At 39.4% G+C, this 22,069-nt stretch overlaps 1 protein-coding gene across 2 annotated transcripts in view; it reads left to right on the plus strand.

The window, feature by feature from the left end:
* LOC308138141 (A-type potassium channel modulatory protein KCNIP2-like) overlaps nt 1-22,069 on the plus strand; it is a gene marked incomplete at both ends in the record, with an annotated part of 93,280 nt that overhangs the window by 47,694 nt on the left and 23,517 nt on the right. The window lies entirely within an intron of this gene.

Consider the following 22,069-nt stretch of genomic DNA (forward strand, 5'->3'; position numbering starts at 1 on the left):
TCAGTGGGAGAAATACACACACACACACACACTCACACAGTCTTTCATCCAGCCCTCAGAATGACACCAGCACTCATCTTAACTCAAGCTCTCTCTGAGCTCTTCACACACAACTTCATAATGCCAATCTGTGAGACTCAAATAAAGTTGTAGGCTGCAACCACACCGATTTGTAATCATAATACTGAAAGAGACCTATGCCTGTATTGCTCACGTGCTCTTGTGACTGAATAAAGTGTCTTTTGCCCCAAAATCATTCTTTATGATGTTGCCTATTGACAGGCTTCTCTGACGCTCTCCAGCCATTTTCCCCTCTTGCGAGTGATATTGAGCAGCAGCTCACATCCCCTCAGGAAAGACACAACAGAGTGCGGTGTTTCTATTGAATCCCGACAGTTGATCCTGTGGGGAGAGGTAAAGCTGTGTTTAGATGACCTTGTCAATAGAGTGGCGTGTGAATGCAAATTTAACATCCGCGCTGCTCATCTCAAACTCAGCTTTTCTCCTCGTTATCTCCTCAGACTCTGACACCTGCAGAGCTTTAGTCGTGCACTGAAAGCATCAGTTGGGTACACACACACACACACACACACACACACACACACACACACACACACACACACACACACACACACACACACACACACACACACACACACACACGTTGTACCTCATGTGATAATCAGAATGACACTGATACGGAAACACTCATAACCATAACCTGGACGAGTGATAAGGATTTGGTAATCAGAGTAATGGTGTAGAAGGTCTTAACCTTTTCTCCTCTGAGACAAATATGTGACAAAATGATATATTAAATCAGTAAAATTATGATTAACATTTCAAACATTATTATCTGGCAAAATTTTTAGTATTGACAACATTTTCACTTGATTTATAACCTTCCTGATTTTTGAGTTTTTAATTTATAGGTTTGGGACAGCCAGATTCAAGACCACATATAAAATGTTCACACTTTACACACAGAGAAGCCTAAATGTTAGTAATTATGTTAAAACAAACTTACATGGATCTCAAAGTTGAAATAAATGCTTGCAGCACCTGTCACAGAAAGAGACTCTAACCCTGATATTAAATGCTGGATGCATTTCACACATGGCAGACATAACTGCATTTCTATTCTAAATCCTCTGTATAAGGACAGCATGCAGAAGTTTTACAGTGCACGTTAAGGATTCATTTCACACAGATGTCTAGAAGACAAACCCAACACTAGTTTTACAAGTAACCAAGGAGCCCTAAACTCTGCTTTAAGGTGCATTGGCAAAACAGTCACAGATTACAGGCAGACCATACAGAGCAGTGTTGCATCAGCAATTAGTTTAGTAAACATCTGAAGCTCCCTTTAGTAAACAGTAATCAAAAGTGAAATCCTTGACTTACCGTAATTAACTTGTGCCCTTCATTATCTATTGCCCCGGGGTTCCAAGCTGTTGGTCCATCCCAGACTCTCGACAGCAGAAGTGACGAGTCTGAACCACAGCAGGTAAAAATAAAACACCAGTATATCCCACTTTTGAAATATGGAAGCTATTTTATTTATTTATTTTTATTTATTATTCATAAATTATTTTATAGTTGACTTGTCCTCATGTCATTTGATCATTTTAACACATGAAATTCTATGAAACATGGATTAATTGTGACTTATCTGTTCTGAGCATATCTCTCTCTCACACACACACACACACACACACACACACACACACACACACACACACACACACACACACACACACACACACACACACACACACACACACACACACACACACACACACACACACACACACACACACTGCACAGGGCATAAAACACAAAACCAACTGTTTCCTAAACTACGTAGCTCCCACGACTCGAAGCTCATTTGCTCACATGCGTGAAGTGTTTATGAAAAAAAAAATGTGTGTGTGTTTGAGAGAGTATACACATACACATTCTTAAGTTTACTCAGAATGGAGTTACCATGACTACTGGCTCCTGCGTGTCTGTTCCAGCACGGTGGAGGTCTGCTTCCGTGCAGTACGAGCCAAGGAGGGCTGAACTGTATAATGACTGTGCTACATAGGGATTTCATCAAGGCCATTCACAGTTTGGTATTTGAGTTTTTTGCGGCATTCTGGGTTGTGCCAAGCTGCTGATTTTGTATCAAGCAAGGACAAACTCTGCCATCAAACATAACAGTGATTTAACCTATGCAAAGGAGAGATGACATTAAGTGAGCCCTCTGGTTAATAGCTGTATTTAATCTACCACACTGGATGAAGTCAGGAGCCCATATGTGTTTATAGCCCAACTGATAGCACCTATTGTGTTTCTGGATAGACTCTTGTGTCTTTAATTAGGTTTGTGGGTGATTACTGTAATCACAATCTTCTGCCTGTCCCGTCACAGACCTACACAATGGTCAGGAGCCTGATTGTGTCTGGTTCAGGCTCACTGGCCTTCAATGCACATGCATTACTGATGACAGTCATTTGTAATCACCGTCCCTTTTCCCTCTAGTTCGCCCACTAATTAGTTTGTTTCATTAGCCTCCGTAGGGGAAACAAGGCGAGTGTTGGTTTGTGTTTTTGTGCGCTCACACATTTGTGTGCCTGCATACGTTTCTCCTTCTCTGCCCTCGAGCTTTGTTTGTGTCAATTTAAAAAATAGAAAGCTGAGATCTGTTTAATGCAATTGAAAGTTTTTAAATAGTATTCAACTTGTTTGTTTGAGAGCACACACACACACACATCAAATGCACTGTGCAGACTTGCTTGGCACAAAACTGTGTGACATTTCACCTTTTCTTCTTTTTTTTTTGCATGACTTTTTGCAGAACTTTGTCTGAGCCCGAACATGGTCTGCTTTAAGCAATTAGTTCCAGCGTCCATTGGTCTGTCCTCTAAGTGCACTTCTAACTAATAACCTGCCTGCTCATGGCACACGGTTCCTTCCTCATCCTGGACCTTGTCCTCACATCAGTGTCACATACCTTTGCTTTATTTCACTGTAGCGTCTAATAGAAAAGACATCACTGCCATTTAAGCTGATTCTTATCAAGGTCCAAACATAAGGATTAGGATTTAAAATGCAACAAATCAGATTAGCTCATTCGTCCAAAGAGGGTGCTAAACACTATACTGCATGCTCTCAAGTCAAAGAAGCTCTTAATTTCAACTGTCTGGGTGATTCTTCCTATGTCGGTATGTTGTTAGTTTTGTTCTTGAGGGCTATAGGTTTAACGTATGTATTGGTAATTGTCTGTCTCCAGTTTGTGTTTTATGATGTAGATTAGATCATTTGTAATTAATTATAGGTAGTAAATAATGATTAAAAAAAGCAGTTAAATTGTTTATCTGGAGCTCCTGTATTCATTTTAATTGTCTTCCACTATCAGGTCTGTTTAAATAATGTGCACATATCTGTTTTATATTATATTTGTTAAATTGCTTTGACATTTTGACAATGTTGTCCATATTGTGTGGGTGAACTGACGTTACAATAGTTATTTGGAGGTAGAGCTAGTGTAATCTGTAACAATCTTTGAAATATTAATGAGAATCAGTGCAACTAAACAGTTGAAATGAACTAAAAGTATCTAGGCAGAATTATTGTACAAGGGCAGATTGGTCTTTATTTACACCTGCTGATTTATAGCACTTTCAGCTAGCTCCAGTTAACAGGGAGCTTCTCTCTCAGTAAACAGGAGATTTGTGAAATTTATTTTATCTGTTTTTTTGTTGTTGTTTTTTTACAGGCATATTCATTCTGTCTCTATTATTGCTCAATAAGAAACTGCCGTCATTTCACATTGTCAATGTGCTACTAAGTTCTTTGCATCAGATTAACAAGCAACATCTTGTTTTGTAACACCTTTTACTGATCAGTAACTGTACACAAACAAGATTTATTTTTAGTTTGGAAATGACTTTAGCTTATAATTAATAGCCTCATTTGAACATCTCATGTTAGAAGATTTATGTGTTTGCTTGCTGTGCAGGGAAACAGCAGTACGTGCTGCACATTACTGCAAATTAATTCCCTTCAGATGATCGAGGTCATATGTTAATTGTTGTAGACTTGCTGTTTATCTGGACTACATTCCTCAGCCTAGCATCGTGTATACATATAACCAGCAAACGTCTTTTTATTCTTAGGTAATCCTGAGGATCTGTATCATTTTTCTTAAAATAAACTTACCGTTAAGATGCGACTACTTCCCCCTTGTGATGCTTTTTGTTTCATGGTCATATACACATTGAATACATGCATAGAATAGCTCAGATTCACAGAAACACACCCCTTTCTATATATTTTGCTTTAGAAGCTGAAGGTGATTCCCTTTACAGCTCAGTTGTGGTCGTGACCAAACACATTTTGTTATCAACCTTTCATTTATGAATAAAATATGTTCAGTCTGGCCCCAGCATGGAGAGGCTGAGCTTGTGTGTGTTTGTGCATGCGCTAGAGATGCTTTCATTATTATTATCCTTTTTAATGAATGCTCTGCATCACAGGGAAGTAAGATGAAGGAGGTCTTTATAGAATTACTTTAATCAATGGTATTTCTAACTTTTCAGAACTGAGGCTGGTTCTGAAAGTGGTGCATCATTGAAGAGTATGTGTGTTTTCTTAAAACGCATCTCTCTCCAACAACTGTAGAGTTTAGTCAGCTTAATGACATTACCTCTGCACTCTTCACCTTGTCACAGCCAAATGTCATTATGCACCTGTCCATCACTTCTGTTTCCTTTAGTAGGAAATTGACACTGAATGTCAATTTTAAACATATTGAATAAAACATAGACTGCAGTGATGGCAAATTCTGACAAGTAGGGGGTTTGCATTGGGGGGGGGGGGGGGGGGGGGGGGGTCAGTGTATATGCGCTTGTGTTGCTGTATTTGCAAGTACTGAGACGTATCGCTGTGTGTGGTAATGGCACTCGCAGTGTGAAGGCAAATGTTCATTACCATAAGGATATCTTATTCTGAGCTTCTGTGCTTTACTGTGGGGGTGAAGAGGAGACAATCCACCAGGCTGAGTTGCGTCCTGCCTCATATCAGTGCATAATAGGCAATATGAAAACCCAGCAGGATGCAGAGCTGAAGCCTCGGGTCTGGGGAGACATGTGTTGGAGGGCAGAAACAGGAAGCGGCATTCAGATTCATTTTGCAAAGTGTTGTTCTGCTTCATTTGAGATTGTTCTTTTACTGGCAGGAGTGCAACTTTTTGAATCATTCTGTCATTTCATTGCGGGACACGATTAGCAAATAAAGATCTATAAGAAAGCGAGGAAAGGTGAGGCAAAAAAAAAGTGACAACTTAAGAAGCAAAAAAAGCAGTAGATGGAGGCAGAAAAATGCCACGTTCCATCATGTCTGAGTGCTCACAATCTTTTTTAGAACCCATTTTGTTGCCAGACATGTGAAGATTCTCACTTAAATTATCTTGCTCGTGCTGATCTGTTTCCATCTGTTATTCACACCTCCTGATTCCCACATTCACAAAGTTGATAAAAAAAAGTGGGCCAAAAATAACTTCCTTGGGTGAATTCAAGGTCAGAACATTAGCATAAAAAAATGCCATCTTTGAGGATCTATATTTAAAAAGTGCATCGTTTTTCACCAATTTCATGCACATGCAATTGCACTCCAGATCAAGTTATTAAAGGAAAAGCGACAGTTGGTTTGTAGTTATTTGTGCTCTCTGTGTATGCTGAATAATCCCTCTGTGTATCTGTTGCTTGCTTTCTTATCCTTTGTTTTTTCTGGCATCCTTCCCACTGTTTTAGCCCTAATCTTTCCCATGCTGTTCACATTCCGCTTTGTCACAAACTGATTGAGTCGGTGCTCCTGCTTGCACTTCTTGTCAGGTACCCTGCCTTCTACATCGATGCACTGTCTGCAGTTTGTACTCTTCACGTTCACTTTTATGCCGGCTGCTTGGGGGTGAGGTGGGGCAGCACGGGGGTCCTGCTGGAGCCTGCCTGCGGCTGGTCATGGCGATGGGGGGACTTCCCAGCCTCTCAACCCCCCCCTTAACTTACCTCATCTCACCTCACTCAACAATAGGGCTCAGTGAGGCGGTGCCTAGGGTGGGAGGTCAAGGCCACTTAACTGCAGTCTGGCCACTCACCTGCACCGCCCACAATTTTAACTGCACTTAGTCACGTCGGGTTTTGAGGGGTTAAAGCCGGCCTTTGGGGTTTTGCTGCTCCCCATACGCAGTTTTAATAGTGGAGGATGGGATCTCTTGCAACAGGAGGAGACTCCAAGTCTCCTCCAGTTGCAAGAGCAAAAACTGTTCTGACACTGGAAGGCTCTCAATCGCATAATATTGTTAGGCAAGGCTGCCAAACAGGACAGGGGGAATATAAAGAGAGATATGAAGGTAAAGACAGACAGAGAGAAATGATGTATGATTACATTTCAGTTTTTGCCCAAAGCTATGGCCAGTCTGATCTGTGTTTTAATTGGATGGTGCTAAGTCAGGCTGCTCCTGCCACCCCTCATCTCTCTCAAGCAGACTGCTGTTATCCAGACCAGCTTGTTGATCCTCAGCTGCTCGTAGGTCAGATTGTGGTGTCAGTGGAGATTTCAAGTAGACACAATCATCGCAGCAACCTTCTGCTCCACATTTCCTGTTGTTGTCCCGGCATGGGCGATACTGCTTCTTGCCCTGCCTTCAACCTTTACTCTCTTCACCTCCATCCATGCCTCCTCCATCCTTTTGTCTCTTACAAGAAAGGTGTGAAACATCACCTTCATCCATCATGTGTGTACTCGCATACACACACCCACCTCAGATGTGCTAAAAATAAACTCCTATTAGTAGCAGTCTGAATTTGGGGGCGGGGAGGAGGAGAAAACTAGCAATGATGGGTAGAGAAAGGTGGAAGAATATTTAGAGCAACATGCAGAGGGGAAGAGGAAAAAACTAATTGCAGTTTTAGAAATGCTAAAACTTTTTGTTTCTTCAAAATGTGGGGATATATGCTGTAGCTTTGTGTAGACTTTTGTGCAGAAATGCTGAGTTTTTGGTCATTAAAAGCTTTCAAGATGAGAAAGGAAGCAAAAGGATGATAATTGATGGAGGAATGAAGAGTAGAATTGTTTTAGACTCTTTTCTGTTGACAGCGGTGCTATAATTCCTGTGTCATTTCTTAAGTCAAAGTTACTTTAGTTGTCAGTTCTACTTCACGTTTTCACATATCGAGAACTATAAAATCTATTAAAAACTGATTTAGACGGTTCTTTAATGCAAATTAATGAATATTAACAAAATTTGACTTTAAATAAAACAAACTATTTCTATTCATGTAGATATATGCATGTAATGTTGAATCCCCTATTGATTGAGAAATATCACCAACAATCCTACAGCTGTCATATTAAGAAAACAATACAAAATAAGCTCTTATTAAAAGTAAACACGTACAGAATTTCCTCAGTTACTCTGGACAAAGACAGACAGATGGACAACCTGAAATCATAACGCCTGTTCATCAGCTGTTACAGGGCGGAGAAATAATCATCCACAATGATTCTTTCTTGCAGCAATCCATTTTTCAGACCTGTTCTTTCAAGAGCAGATTCCCTGAAAGCTAAATCCAATGTTGTCTTTAAATAATGTTCAGCATGATGTCGGAAAGTAAAGTTATCTAAAATTCAGTTCAGTTTACTTTGATCGTAAAAGTGCAAAAACCATGATTGTGTTTATTAAACGGGCTCATTAAGAAGCTGAACAAAACTTTTTGACAAAATATTAATCAAAATTAACCTTTTATATGGTTAATCGTAACTAGTCATATTCCCTTAACCTCTGCTCAACATGGCAAGTGTGTGTGTTTCCATGTGGTGCTGTCCTTGGTGCTGAAGTGCTGCTTCGCTCATTATTCATTCATTTCCTCCATTTCTTGCTTCCATCAAATATTTTTCCTTCATGAAAAGACTTTACCTAATACATTGTTACTTAATTTTGATGTGGTACATTCTCCTATATATGCATATATTGCTGAGTAGACAGTTTTTGTTGCTTAATAGCCGGAAACATCCATTACTTGATTTAAACATCCATTATCATGATTTATCAAGCTCACAGAAGCAGGATGTGAAAGACCGTGCTCACTATATATGATTAAAGGAATTTTGTAGAACTGTATTAATCAACGTACTGCACGGTATTCCTGAACACAGCGGATGCATTCATGACCTTCCTTCATTCATTATATGAAATGATATGATACGGATGCTCAAAGCCATATACCTACATTTAATGGAAAATGTACTTAAAGTGACAGCATGTATATGCGATCCCCAGGGTGCCACTCTGGAGAACGCCAAAGACACCTTTTAATGTACTTAAATCCCCTACAACAACAGAAAGTGTCCCTGAGAGAGGACATGATTAAAATCCATTTAAAGCTGCTCTGATGTTTCTTATTCACTAAAATGATGAGCAGTGTTGAATGCAAAGCAGTAATGTGAAGTCAGGAAAGCATGAAGTAGGATTGGTGTCGGGAACAAGCAACAAGTCATTTAATGCTCAGTTTTAGAGGAACTACTGTCGGAGCAGGGTCGATTCTGATGTGTAACAGTTTATTTAGAAATTGTAGAAAGGGAAGTTTAGCTATTATATAGATTTTGTGAATGTTTGAAAATGTTGAGAAATACATAGCATGTGTGCAGCAATGTTTCTTTAAAAGAACAATTCAGTCTCCACTAAGATTGTGATGTCACTATCAAGCTACAAGGCCTAGCGACTGTTATTCTACCTTTAGATTACACTTTTCAAACTGTTGTATTGGTGTTTTACTGGTCATCTCCCAATAGGACTTTTGCAAGCTTGATTACCATCTTGTGAATGTGTGTATGAATGGGTGAATGTGATTAATGATGTAAAGCACGTTGGGACTGCTCACACAGTTGAAAACTGTATTAGTAAAGTCGATTTACCATTTACTTTTAAGTACATAAAACCAAAAGAAAAAGGTGCAGAAGTTAAATACTTGAAAGCTTACAGTTCTGAAGATATTTGAACAGCTCCTGCTCGAGTGTACCTCATTATCCAGTGATGTAATAAAGACTCCAGATCAAAGAAAATGGAGTGATGGGAGGTGAAGAGAAAGGATGGATTGAGATACTCCACACACCATCTATCAGGCATTAAGCACAGGCGCAGGTTCAGTTACAGCTCAGATCCTTCCTTCAAATTACTGGAACTGATACTCACATGTATAAAGTGTATGCACAGTGCATACAAACATACGTGAAATGCCACCTTCCACACATGTTCATACATGAAGACTCGTAGCTCCTGTCTCACCTCCAGAACCTTCAATTTACACCTTAATGACTTGTTCTCAATTTTTCAGTTTTCAGTCGAAATTTTTAGTAGTATTTTGATAAATAATTAATTTTCTAATCAGCTCTTTCCAGCCAGCCCCTCAGTCATTAAAGGCTAACTAACTCACAGGGAGTGTATTTTCCACCCTTCGTTGACATGTTCCTGTGGCAGGTGGATAAATTTACTGCTAACTATAGCTATCAGAGCAGTGAATAAATCTAAGCTAACTATAGCTTTTAAAGACCTCAGGGATCTCTTGGTTCCATTCCCACTGCTCTGTGCAGACTGTGTACCCCCAATTTTTTTCTGTCAGCACTAAATTAAATCCTTTTTTTGCACTCTTAGAGAAGATACAGAAAAATAATCTTTTGCAGCACCACGGTACATAGATGATATCAAACTATGTCTGTCACTAATTATTTTATATTTGTACATACACATGTACACATTAACATAACACAATATTAATTTGTATGACTGTGCAAGGGCAGGATTTTAACTATGTTCTCCAGTGGCCTTGCTTGTAAAAACAAACAAAACAAAAAAAAACATTGGTGCTAAAATAGCTTGGGATTATTTTATTTGAACACTGAATTTTTTTTAGGAAAACCTTGACACTGTGAATAAATCCCTTGTTCTGTTACTGTTTAATCATCTGAATAGTTTGACCGCAAAGAGTCAATGTGCAATAATATACTACAAATCAAAGAGGGACGTTTCACTGTGTTTGTGCTTGTAAGCTCAAGATCAAATATGTGAATGAAGACTGCAAGTCTGCTTCATCCATCAAAGCAGTGTCACTATAAAAATACTAGGCAGGGGAAGGTCTTTGACACATGAGCCAGATTGAAAAATGGTTATCATGACCTAAATAATAATGAGGTATTTTGAGATGACTGGTCCATGTTGTTTTGTCACCACATATAAATCATACTTTTGTCCTCCTTTAAGATGACAGAGACGTTGCATATCGAGCCAGATTGTCTGCAGCTGTTTGAATGGCATATTTTGCTTAAAGAAACCCAGATTAGGGAGGATAACTTGTGAATGAGTTAAAGAGAACCATGTTGGCATATGAGATTTCTGTCTCTACACTGTTCCTCTTGAGAAAGAATATCTGACCAAAGTAGAAATAACAATTGTACAGCAGAGGTTGTCAAAGTAAAAGAGAATGATCCTCCTCTACCTCTGTATCTGTCTTCCATTGTTAGCTGTTGGCTCCAGCCATCCAGGACCCTAAGTTGGATAAGATTTTACACAACATGGATGGAATAACAATGTGAAAAAAACATGTACATGTCCATTAGCACTAAAAGGCATAACACTTTTTTATACTAATAAGAGGTTTTCAATTCTCAATATGTGATGTGTCTTTATGTATTGTCTGCAGCTATCACAACCTCAACACTGACCTTGTTTTTGAAGTCATTATTTCATGCCAAAATTAAAAGGGAAAATCATTGAGGGGAAAATGTCATCATCTCTTGGTCCTCAGCGTTTTCCTGCTACTGAACCACACGCACACACCACAGATGTAGATTGATACATACAAATATAACCGTTCCTTTTATTATTTAAGGAGCATCTAAATAAACATTAGAATACTTTAATCTGCTTTCCCACTTGCTACTTATTTAGTTCCACTGCCTGCCTGTATGCCAATGTCACACTCTCTGTAATGGACAGCAGTGGCTGGGAACAAAGAACGGGTGCACGTCAGGTTTATCCACCAGGGAGCCCGCTGGTCACAGGCACTAAAAGTCTGATGGGCCCCAACTGGGACAAAGCTGTCGCTTCTACTCATCCACCCGGCCATGAGGAGGCCAAACCTCAACCTTGAGAAACTGTAGTGCTGACCTCCAGTGAGAGAGGGAGTATGAGAGAGTGAGATGAAGATAGTGGCTCAATGGGAAGGAGGCAATAGAAAGAAGAGGGTGGATTGTGGAAGTCACAGTGTGTCCTGGTGAGGAACGACATAGAGAAGGCAAAAAGGTGTATAGTTAAGCCAAAGCAGGGACCGGGCACATGCTTAAGGTTGTCACACACTTTTTAATCTAAATAAGTGGGTAAAATAAGTCCCAAATGTTTCAAAATAGCATTTGATTTTATGATTTCATTGATTGATTCATCCCACAGTGTAAAAACATACATTTTAGATTAATGGGCGACTCTGAATTACTCATTTTTGTGAATGTGACTGTGTGTGGTTGTTTTTCTCTCTTTAAATTATAGATATGATTCATTAATTTCTTAAAGAAAACGATGAAGTCCCAATGTTACACATTTGATAATAATCCATTCATTCATTAGACATTCACTTCAATGATAATTCATCAGAACCAAATTAACATTCTTTACTTTTTTGAAGAACATAAATAAAGAGGGGTAAAAGTCATATTTATTAATTTACCGATTAGGCGAATAAATATAACGTTTCCGCTCCGAGCTTTCATCACTATCACACTTGACTGACAATGCTCGATGTCTCCCTTCGTTCTATTACTGTGAATATGTCACTTGCTTGTCATTTTCCTCAAGTGGCACTCGTCTGTCATCTTTTTGCTCTGAATCATTCTGATGTCTGTCAATCTGCCGTGTGTGTGTGTGTGTGTGTGTGTGTGTGTGTGTGTGTGTGTGTGTGTGTGTGTGTGTGTGTGTGTGTGTGTGTGTGTGTGTGTGTGTGTGTGTGTGTGTGTGTGTGTGTGTGTGTGTGTGTGTGCCCGGGCCTCTAGGTGCATATGTCTACGCTGTGAGTGATTTGTCTAATAGTTTGGGGAAATGAGGAGAGTTCAGATTTCGAGGCAGATGAGCAATGTCGAGGTATTTCAAGACAACTTTGAATAATTTTTGTCTCTTCACAGGTTGACATGAATACAGAAATATTTACGGAAGGAAAGTGTCATTTGAGAGGTGAACGTGTTGTTTGTGAGGAAAAACACAAGTTTGTACTTTATTCTTTTGGTTTGTACTTTTTTTTTTTTTTTTTTTTATCAAACAATCACAGTCACATTGTATGATTTTGTATCACCTGCATGGCTACTGTATGTTGAGCGATTTGGTTTTCTGCAGTCTTATTTTTCAACAAAATGATATTGATTATTTTTATTATCACACTGATTCCAGTTGAGTAAAATACAAAGCTACTCCCTGTTCTCCACCCAAAGTGTATATTTGGCTGTGTTCCAGTGATAAAGCTCCCTACCCTTGGTGAAAGTCAAACATATTCAAATCATATTCATGTGGAAAACAGACCTTACTCATGTGAGAGATCTATCATACAGTTTCATGTGTTATTAATACTGTGATGTCCTTGAAAAAAAGAGCTTCCTGAGTGCACATGGTTCTCAACGTTTTGTACAAAAGGTAACAGTGTGTCATAAGCTCTTCAATTTATTTTTGTGTATGCTTTTCCCACCGTCTCATCGCCATCCTCCTGCTCATCACCGCAGTGTGTTTTCACCAGGGAGTCACCTCAGTGTCACGTCGCACCCCGTTCTCAGTCACAGTGGTGAGCTCAGCCTCGTCCAGGTCTCTGTCCTGCTGCTCTACCGTCGTTTTGTGTGCCGGTCTGTCTCCAACTCCATTTCCTCAGATCCCAGCCTTTTGCGTGAGCGCATGTGTATACCACGCTTACGCGCACACTCACACATATGGGGATGTGTGATCTCATCAGTTCCCACCTCCGGTTCTCCAAATCTGATTCCTCCTCAGGTTATTTATAGCTGTGGAGCCCCACTCCACCCTGTAACGCGTCATGACCTGTGTGCCTGCCTGCTTTTGTGTAAAAGGAGCAAATAACAAAGCAATTTTATCAGGTGTGAAACTGTATTTCTGTGTTCTCTCCACGGCAGTTTTCTACAAATCGCAGGAAACTCGGGTTCATTCATTCTGTTAACTTTTTGTGAGAACCATTTGCAAAAATGTAGTTTTGCTGCGTTCGTTCCTCATGAGAAGACAGCAGGTTCGGCATATGTGACAGCTTGCCGTTCAACCATATGCTTACATGAATATACATATGGAAGCAAAGATGCTCGACTGACGTGTACGATGGACAGCTGGATAGTATGTAGACCAATGTCTAAATATGCATGGCAGAAAAAGTAAGTACATTTGCATTTAGGTAGATTTGTTTCTGGGTGATCGATATACTGTTGAAAATCTGGTTTGCATCACAATTCTTTTAATTAAAAAAAAAAAAAAAAATTGCCAACCATGGATTTCCTTACTTTGTTTAAAAAGGTCTCACTTACAGCTATCAAGTTAAACAATATTTGGTGAGGACAGGAGACGTATGTCTTTACTGACAGTTGTTTAGGTCTGTTTTACAGAAAACACAACTATGTTGAAGTATCAGCAAGTTGTCAAATAATGCTTCATATAAATAATCTGCTGTAGTGAATGTTCAACTGAATAAATAGCATGAATAGCATAAATAGCAAATTACATGCATTTGTTACAGTTGTCACTGATTAACATACAACTAATGTATACATTAGTTGTACAATACAACATACAACTAATGCTTCACTTCTGTTGTGTTTTTCAGGGAGTCTTTTCAGTTAGAAAGAACAGCTCAACAGTTATTGCATTTGTTCTAGTATTCTAGAGTTTTAGGTATTGTTTGCTTAGTCTGAGACATTGTCTTGTGAAGTTTGTAGGACTGAGTCTGATTTATCATTCTGAAACATGTTTTATTTTGCTCCACAACAGTTTTTTTAGTGTGATTTTTTTTCTATTTAATGCATTCAAATAATGGGCTGCTGGCTTGTATTTACTGCTCTAAAACTTGTTAAATATTTTGTTTTGTTTTGCGGCAGCCCTTCCCTCAGTTGTCCAACTTGACTAAAATATTTAAGTTAGTGCCAATGTTAGTTGTGTGTTGCACCCTGGACCTGTCCTCGAGCACACGTTGTACACGCACAGTGTTGAATAAAATACTTTATTTTATTGATATGTCTGATTACAGTAATGGTTGATGGAATGACAGTAACTGAATTTATAAATTTCACGTGTGATTTATAGGAGGTAGAAATGAGGGCATTTGGTTTGGGGATATCTGTCCCGGAAATTTCCACCTTCGCTTGTGCATACAATGTGTTTGCTGTGCTCAATATCTCACCGGCATCTCTGTGTGCTTGTTAGGCTGCATCCACACTTAGACGTCAACAGGATTCTGCTCAGCCACAGTAGCTCCTCAGCATAAAGTAGCTCCAGAAGGCTGTTTCCAGCTCGGTCCGTGTGTTTTTCCAGACTCCTGCACACAATGATTACAGAAAGTAACACTGCTATTTAAATGTTAAAATGTACTCGGTCAAAACTGTGAGTCCCACAGAAATGTAGCCTTCACCTGCAGTGATTTGGGATGTTGGCAGAAAGCTTTCTGTATGCGGGGCTTGATGCTCCTGGTAGGTGATAAAATAGGGATTTAGGATGGGATTTAGATGGAGCAAACATTTGAGTTTGGAAGCCTTGTCAGGCATTTAGCTGTAGAGGACTGCAGGATATATAAGATATTTTTAGTTATATGTGAAGCACTTTGCGCTGCAATTTTTCTTTGTATGAAAAAGTGCTTATAAATAAAGATTGATTTTAGTAGATTCTTTTATTATGTGGAGTATAAAGAAAACCAACTGAACATTGACAATACTAGTATATTTTATGACTAGGCTCAAATACTATAATGGCTAACTATAACAGCTGTTTTCCAGTCGCCACGGTATGATTTAGCAGGCTTAGAAACAGGAGTCTCTTCAGACAAACTGTAAAACTGTATATTTACTTCAACGATGTGAGAGCAGCATGAAAGAGATTAGGAATAATTACCCTCTGGGAGGTATATTCAACTCTTATACAAAATAACCCCACTCTGAGAGCGTGTATGTGTTTGTATCTGCTTGTTGGTGCGTCTGCTTTGTGGAATACTAATGGGCTTCATTGCCTGCATTGCCATGATAATGAGGTTTGTCATGTCCACAATGTAATATGAGAGAGACAGGAGTGCAGAAACTTCAGAATGTGCGGAGGACCATGATGCATTGCATGTGTGCTTCACTTTGTGTTCTCGTATATGTTCTGTGTATGCTGGATCAATACACTGACTCTCACAATATAATAGATGAAATGAGAAAGACTGTCTGTGCCATTTTTTTTTTACCAATACATAAGATAGATGGAGTAGCTTGGTGTGTGTGTGTGTGTGTGTGTGTGTGTGTGTGTGTGTGTGTGTGTGTGTGTGTGTGTGTGTGTGTGTGTGTGTGCGTGCGTGCGTGCGTGCGTGCGTGCGTGCGTGCGTGCGTGCGTGCGTGCGTGCGTGCGTGCGTGCGTGCGTGCGTGCGTGCGTGTGTGTGTGAACTCAGACCTAAGGAATTGATGCTGTTGTGTCCATGACGACAGTCCGTCTGTCGCTCTTTCTCGCTCTTTCTTTCTGGCTGTCTGTTTCCTCCTAGCTTGCCCTCTTTGGTGACAGTTGACAGGTTTAACACAATGGAGCAGTGGGCTGGTACTGTGTGTCAGCGACAATCACAGTCTCTCCTCATTATGCTCTTTCACTGATGCAAACAACTGGTTGCACGTATTGATTCATAAACAAATTGGTTGTTTGTGCAGGTAAAGATTCCTGATATCCATCGAGTGTGTGTGAGATTGTGTTCTTGAATGTGTTTTTATGCCCATTTATCAATAGTCTGCTTTTTTGCCCTCTGTGACTTTGCAAGGTTTTGTGTGTGCGCGCCACAGGCATATTTGTCCTTTGGTATATGTTGGATCATTTTGTGCCTTTTGATTAGCTGCTGAATCAGCATAGCATCAGCCCACAGCATCACAGGCACATTGTCATTGTCCTATTGTTCTGTTTTCCACCGAGATGTTCTTTGACATACAAGCGGATGGGCTGTGAGCCGAGCAACATAATTTGTCCTTAGCTAGACCAATGTGAGTCACTCAAAATAATAAATGATTAATTGAGCTGTCTGCTCTTCAGCTGAGGAGATGATAAGGAGGAGAGGTTCTTGCACATGCGTTGATTAGGAGTTTACTTGGTATTCTTCATGCATGCGTTTGAATTCAGGCATTTCGTAGTTAGAGCATCTGAGCCGTGTCAGGTCAAGGTCTTTTCACGTCTTTTACCCATGATAAATAAACTGAAAATCCGAACCACTGACTTTGAGTTATTACCTTATCTGGCCCAACACCAACACACCCAGCTGCTTGCCAGCATGTATATGCAGCTCTATTAAAAGCTTGGCTGATGAGATAGAGGTACAGACTTGGCAGTGGCTCAAAGCTACTGCATGCTTTCATCAGGTGAGTGGATATATAAAGAACATCTGAAAGACACATGAAACAAAGCATTGAGGGACCATCTACCAGAACTGCATGTTCCAGTCTGTGTGCATGTGAATAAAGAAGCCAGAGGGCATATGTGTGTTTGTTCTTGAAATAAACATAAATAAGTTTATATAAATCTACAGTGACCTCTAGTGGAAACACATTGATATTGCATTTGTCTTTTCATCTACTGATTATAGACACTACTTTTTGTGTCATATATGCTGCCAGTATGCCTTCAGTACACTACCATCTTAATTCCCTTTACATGTCTCGGTTACCCCTGGAATAGGTTGTGATTCTCGTTCCTGTCTTGTGTTTCATCTGTCTTTTTTTCTTCCCACAGCCTCTTTCTCCATTCTGTTTCTTCTGTCCCACTAGATTTTCAGCCTTTCTGCACCTGAGAAATCCAAAGTTCATTCACAGATTCACAGTATAAATAATATATTGTTTATTGCAACTCATGCTTGCAACGCAATGGTGGTTTTGTTCTTTTATGTATGCTTGCAGACTTGGGGTTAAAAAAAGAAAGACATTTCCAATATTCTTATCTCTATGTTTTCCAAACAAACTCTGTTGTCATGCTCTGTCACTGCACTTGTTTGTATGCTGAGCTGGTCCACTTGTGTCACAGGTCTGTGTTAATTGTGTGTTGCCATGAGCCATGACAGCATCTAATACAGCGGCGGCAGTTTACATGACAGACTGTCTGGGCACAAGTTAAACAAAAATGATTGATACTGAAGGCCTCATTCACACTGGATGAATAGCTGATTGAAAGTAAATAGCTTTTTACTTAGATCATAAGTGGAAAACAGAGCTTACCTTATCAAAGCAGGTGCTTCATGGTAACGTGTTTGTGCATGTATAAGTACACGTAGTATGCATCACCATTATATATGTGATTACATCCAGAGAAGGAGGAGATAATCTGACAATGCCACTGATTGCCTCTAAATATAGCAAAGAGTTACACACTTGCAGGTCAATTGGAATCAAACGCCTGTGTTGGCAATGTGGGCTTTTCAGTCACTGGTCACCCTGATTGGCTCTGAGGAGGGAATTGGAGGTTTTTATGCAGTCATCCTCATGTCAATATTCCCACTCTCTTACTGGCTGTGCCTGAGGAAAGGTGAGTGGTGTTTTCTGGAAGCAGGAATGTAGGAGCCAGCATTATCTGATAAACATGCTTTGGTTTGATTGTTCCTATTTTGCCTATTTTGTTCCTGTTTAATAGATACTGATCCTGAAACGTTCCCAAATGTTTGAAATATGCAGGCAAATATTTGATTGACATCTCCACCAGATGTTTGTGCTAGCGGAGCTGACATCTTTGAGAATATGTTGCTGCTCTGAATGTGTTGTCTCCAACTTGGTTTTATTCATGTGGCCAGTTGTGTGCTTTATCATTGTGGTCATGATCTTATTATGCCTTTTTACCTTGTTTTTATCCTTCAACGTCTGTTGTGGATAATTCTCAAATAATGTTATAAAGGCACACGGTGGTTCAAAAAGTCATATTTATTGCATCATTAGAGCATAGACTGGAAATGGACAACAAATACAAGGCATTGAAAGTGCAAACATGGTGGTAAAAAGAAGCAGAAATTAAAATACAGCAAAGTACAGATGGAAAATTAAGCTCAAGGGGTTTCCCTTAAAAATGCAGTGTGGAATAAATAAGAACAACCACACCATGTGAGTCATTAATGATGACATTGGATCAAGAATATGGTCACTGAGATGATGTGATAACTCCCTTTTCTTCAGTTTGAGTTGTTTTTAAATTTTTCAAATGATAAATATGATTTACCTCCAGATAAACCTTCCAGATGCACAGTGACTAATCCTTGCCTTTTGTGCCCACTAGATGTCCTAGTCTGCCTAATCTAGGACTGACAAACTACATGTTTTTGTCTTCCACCCAAATTGTTTCTCTCCTGTTGTTGTACATCAATATTGATCCTGCTCACAATGACTCATTGACATCAAAGATGACATGTTCGACCTGGTGGCCAGCTTGTTATTGATTTGTGCTGTACATTCATTGGTGCCCTCGTGTCATGCAAAAGGGTCAGCTGAAATTACATTCATACCACGATGATGCAGTGAGCGTGTGATCTTTACAATCATAACAACTTGTATGCTCTCAGAAGTCATTTGCACCCATGTTTTGTTTTGGAGTGAGTGTTTGTGAGGACACTTGTTCTTCCGCGCAGTCGGTCAAGTCTTTTTGAAGCAGAGATCAATAGTCATGTTCTTCAATTAGCACTTTCCCTGGATAAGAGGACGCGAGGATCTATGTTGTAACGCACAACAAAAGCAGCTTCACTATTATTTAGCTTTGACCTTCAACGCCGTGGAAAAATCATTTTCTTTCAATATGATTGATCCTGATGTGAAATAAATAGATTATTATTTATTGTCATTGTATCATACCATGAAATTGAAAATGATTTCTACTGTAGCATTTGTCAGAAATGTTTCTTCACATTTTCCCCTTGGATTCCTTCTACCTGAACTGATCTGCTTGAGCACAAATGAAAGATCACTGAGTCATAACATCCTCCGCCAGAGCTGACATACAAAGACATGAGTAAATAAAATTACTCACCTCAGCCTGCCATGAAACTCGTGAAGCCATCAGCACAAATGTCAACACCGCAATTCACGGCTTTGCACATATCAGTTGACTCACTTCCTTTCTGTGATCACATCTCACAGCATCTCTTACAGTATATTTAGCAGCATAAGAAATTTGGAAAAATCAATAGGAGGCTGAGAGGAAAGTTTGTTGCGTTTTGTCTTAAGAGCTGACTGATTTCGATTGCCTCCTATAATAGGTCATATCAGACAAAAGAGAGCTGGGATGTTTTGCTTTTAAGGATTCATTAGTGCGAGATTTCTCAGCGGGACGCACAAAGAACAACCACAGGCTCTGTATATATTAAGGAAGTGTAAGAAAATGACATAATTGTCCATTGCTATTATAAAACAAGGTAAGCCCTTAGGATTTACTCTGGATTTTAGGCTGGATTTCTTTCATATCAGCTAATAAAACTATTTAGCATTAATATTGTATGAAATATCCTGGAGATTGATGTGTATAACTACATTGATTATAATTGGCTCTGCAAAGCTACTCATTTAAATTAGTTCTTGTTGAGCTTCTGTTTTGATGCAGTACAAACTAATTTTTCAAGCTGCTCTTAGTCAGAGTGGGAAAAAAGAGCTACACCTTCAGCTGGGTCATTAATCTTTAATACAAATTGCAAGCTTTTAGATTTTCTGATGTTATATATTCATGAAGTTTCACTGCGGTAAGTGAAACACAAATAGAATTGTTGTTTTTAACAAACCATCCACGCGTTTTTATAGCTTTACTGATGAGGTTGTGTCAACTCTAGTTTGATGTTGTAATTAAACCAAACTACATGAGAGACTGTGTTGTTGTGCTGAGTGATAACATGACTGATTTGGATATAGAAAAGGCCTGGTGAGTTATTGGGATGATTCCTGATGGGATGCCTTCAATTTGGGATTAAACAAAGAAGAAATATTTTACAATTGTGCAGTTTTTATTCTCATTTTCTGAGTTTGAAACGCTGCAGCCTATACATGCATGTTTTCAAACTTACTCTCACAATATGACTTGATAATGCTATTTCTCTAGCAATATGATCACAAGCCTTCTCTGTTGTATCACTGAGTTTTGATGATTTTATTTATTAACCATCATCTGTACAGGTCCAATTACAGATCATTTACAAGACACCTGTTTTGGGCAGAAGACGACATTTAGTAATAAACATATGGATCTATAGTATCCAGTACAGTATCCAGTATAATCCATATATATATCTATATTATAGATATAGATAGATATATGCAAAACATAGTGCTGAACCGGTTGATTATTTAAAAATAGGAACAAACCAGAGTAGCTTTCGCCAAAGTCTCTTGAAAGAGCTTAAAACTACCAGCAATGAAGGATGAAGGTGGGCAGGTGTAGATCCTGATGTAACTTAGCTCACTACGCACCGAGGGAACGCTGAAGAAGTCCAGGGACTGTAGGCTATGACTGTTCTGGTGGTGTACAATATAAGAAGATAAATATGATGGCAGAAGACCAAGGATGGATTTGAAAAGGAAGATGTACCAGTATAGACGTCTGCATATGGATAATAATGACCAAGTTGACAAGAGAGTGCAGACTGCAGTGATGTGTAAGAGGTTTGCAGCCTGTTATGAATCTAAGTGCTCCATGAAAACAGCATAAAGCCTTTATCAGGACCTGGCAGGACCGTCCATGTAATAGTATCTCTGTAGTCCTGTTAAGACAGGCAGCAACAAGCCTCTCCCTGGCATTGAATGTAAAACATTATGAAAGAAAAATTACGGTTTTAATTTCTCTTTTTTTTATTTTTTTTTTATTATTATCATAAGATTCAGTGTGGAGTTTAAAAGAAAGAGAGTTCACAGAGGCCAGACGAAACCTCCTTGTGGGTTGGCCATGACCCAGGAGCGGCATGTTTGACACCCCTGGTTCAGAAATAATCTGTTAATCCTAATATCAAAGCACAGGGGGCAGGAAGACGAGAAGCAACAGCTGTGACAGAAATAAGAGCAACATGCTTCAGTATTTTCACTCAAGACATTACATTTTACAATAGCAATCTTTCACCAGTGTGTCACTACCAAAACTAGTAGCATTACAGTGATGTGTTATGAGAAAACACGTTGCTCCCAGCATTGGTCTCCACTAAATATTGTTTAATATTCACCTTTGTCGCACCAAAAGAGAAAGTATTGAATGTGTCCAATCATTTATCATAAAACTATGTCCTTTCAGTTGTTTGGTAAAGTCAGAGAAAACCAACAGAGTTATTGAGCTGAACTGAATTTTAGGATGAGACTGTGTCCTTCCTCTTGAAATTAGAAGTATCTGTTTGCTGACCTTGTGTAAACACTTTCCCCGAGTTGTAAATTTGATAGAAAAATAATAAGGGAGAAAGTAGTGGATGAAGATAGTGGAGGAGCAGAGGACGCATCTGCAGGTCCAATTTTCTATGCTGACAGCTTGAATGAGGTGAAAAATCCTCCCGGAGCAGAGATGCTGGAGGGTAATAAAGAATAGATGCCTCATGCTTTTGTTCTTTGCAGATCGGTACACAGAGGAATCTGACCTTAGCCACTCCAGCTTCTTTGTCCTCTTTTTGTTCCTTTATGGGTTGTTTCTGTCTTTTCCTACTTCCTATTTCTCTCCCCTGCCATCGGGTCTGAAGCGCCTACCGTCCCCCTCCTTCCTCACTCCTCCAGCCTCTCCATTTCTCCCTTCGAATGATGACTCTTCAATACATGAGGGGACAGAGAAATCATTTGTAACCCACG

Source organism: Blennius ocellaris (genome assembly GCF_963422515.1).
Source record: "Blennius ocellaris genome assembly, chromosome: 13".
In the NCBI taxonomy this organism is placed as follows: domain Eukaryota; kingdom Metazoa; phylum Chordata; class Actinopteri; order Blenniiformes; family Blenniidae; genus Blennius; species Blennius ocellaris.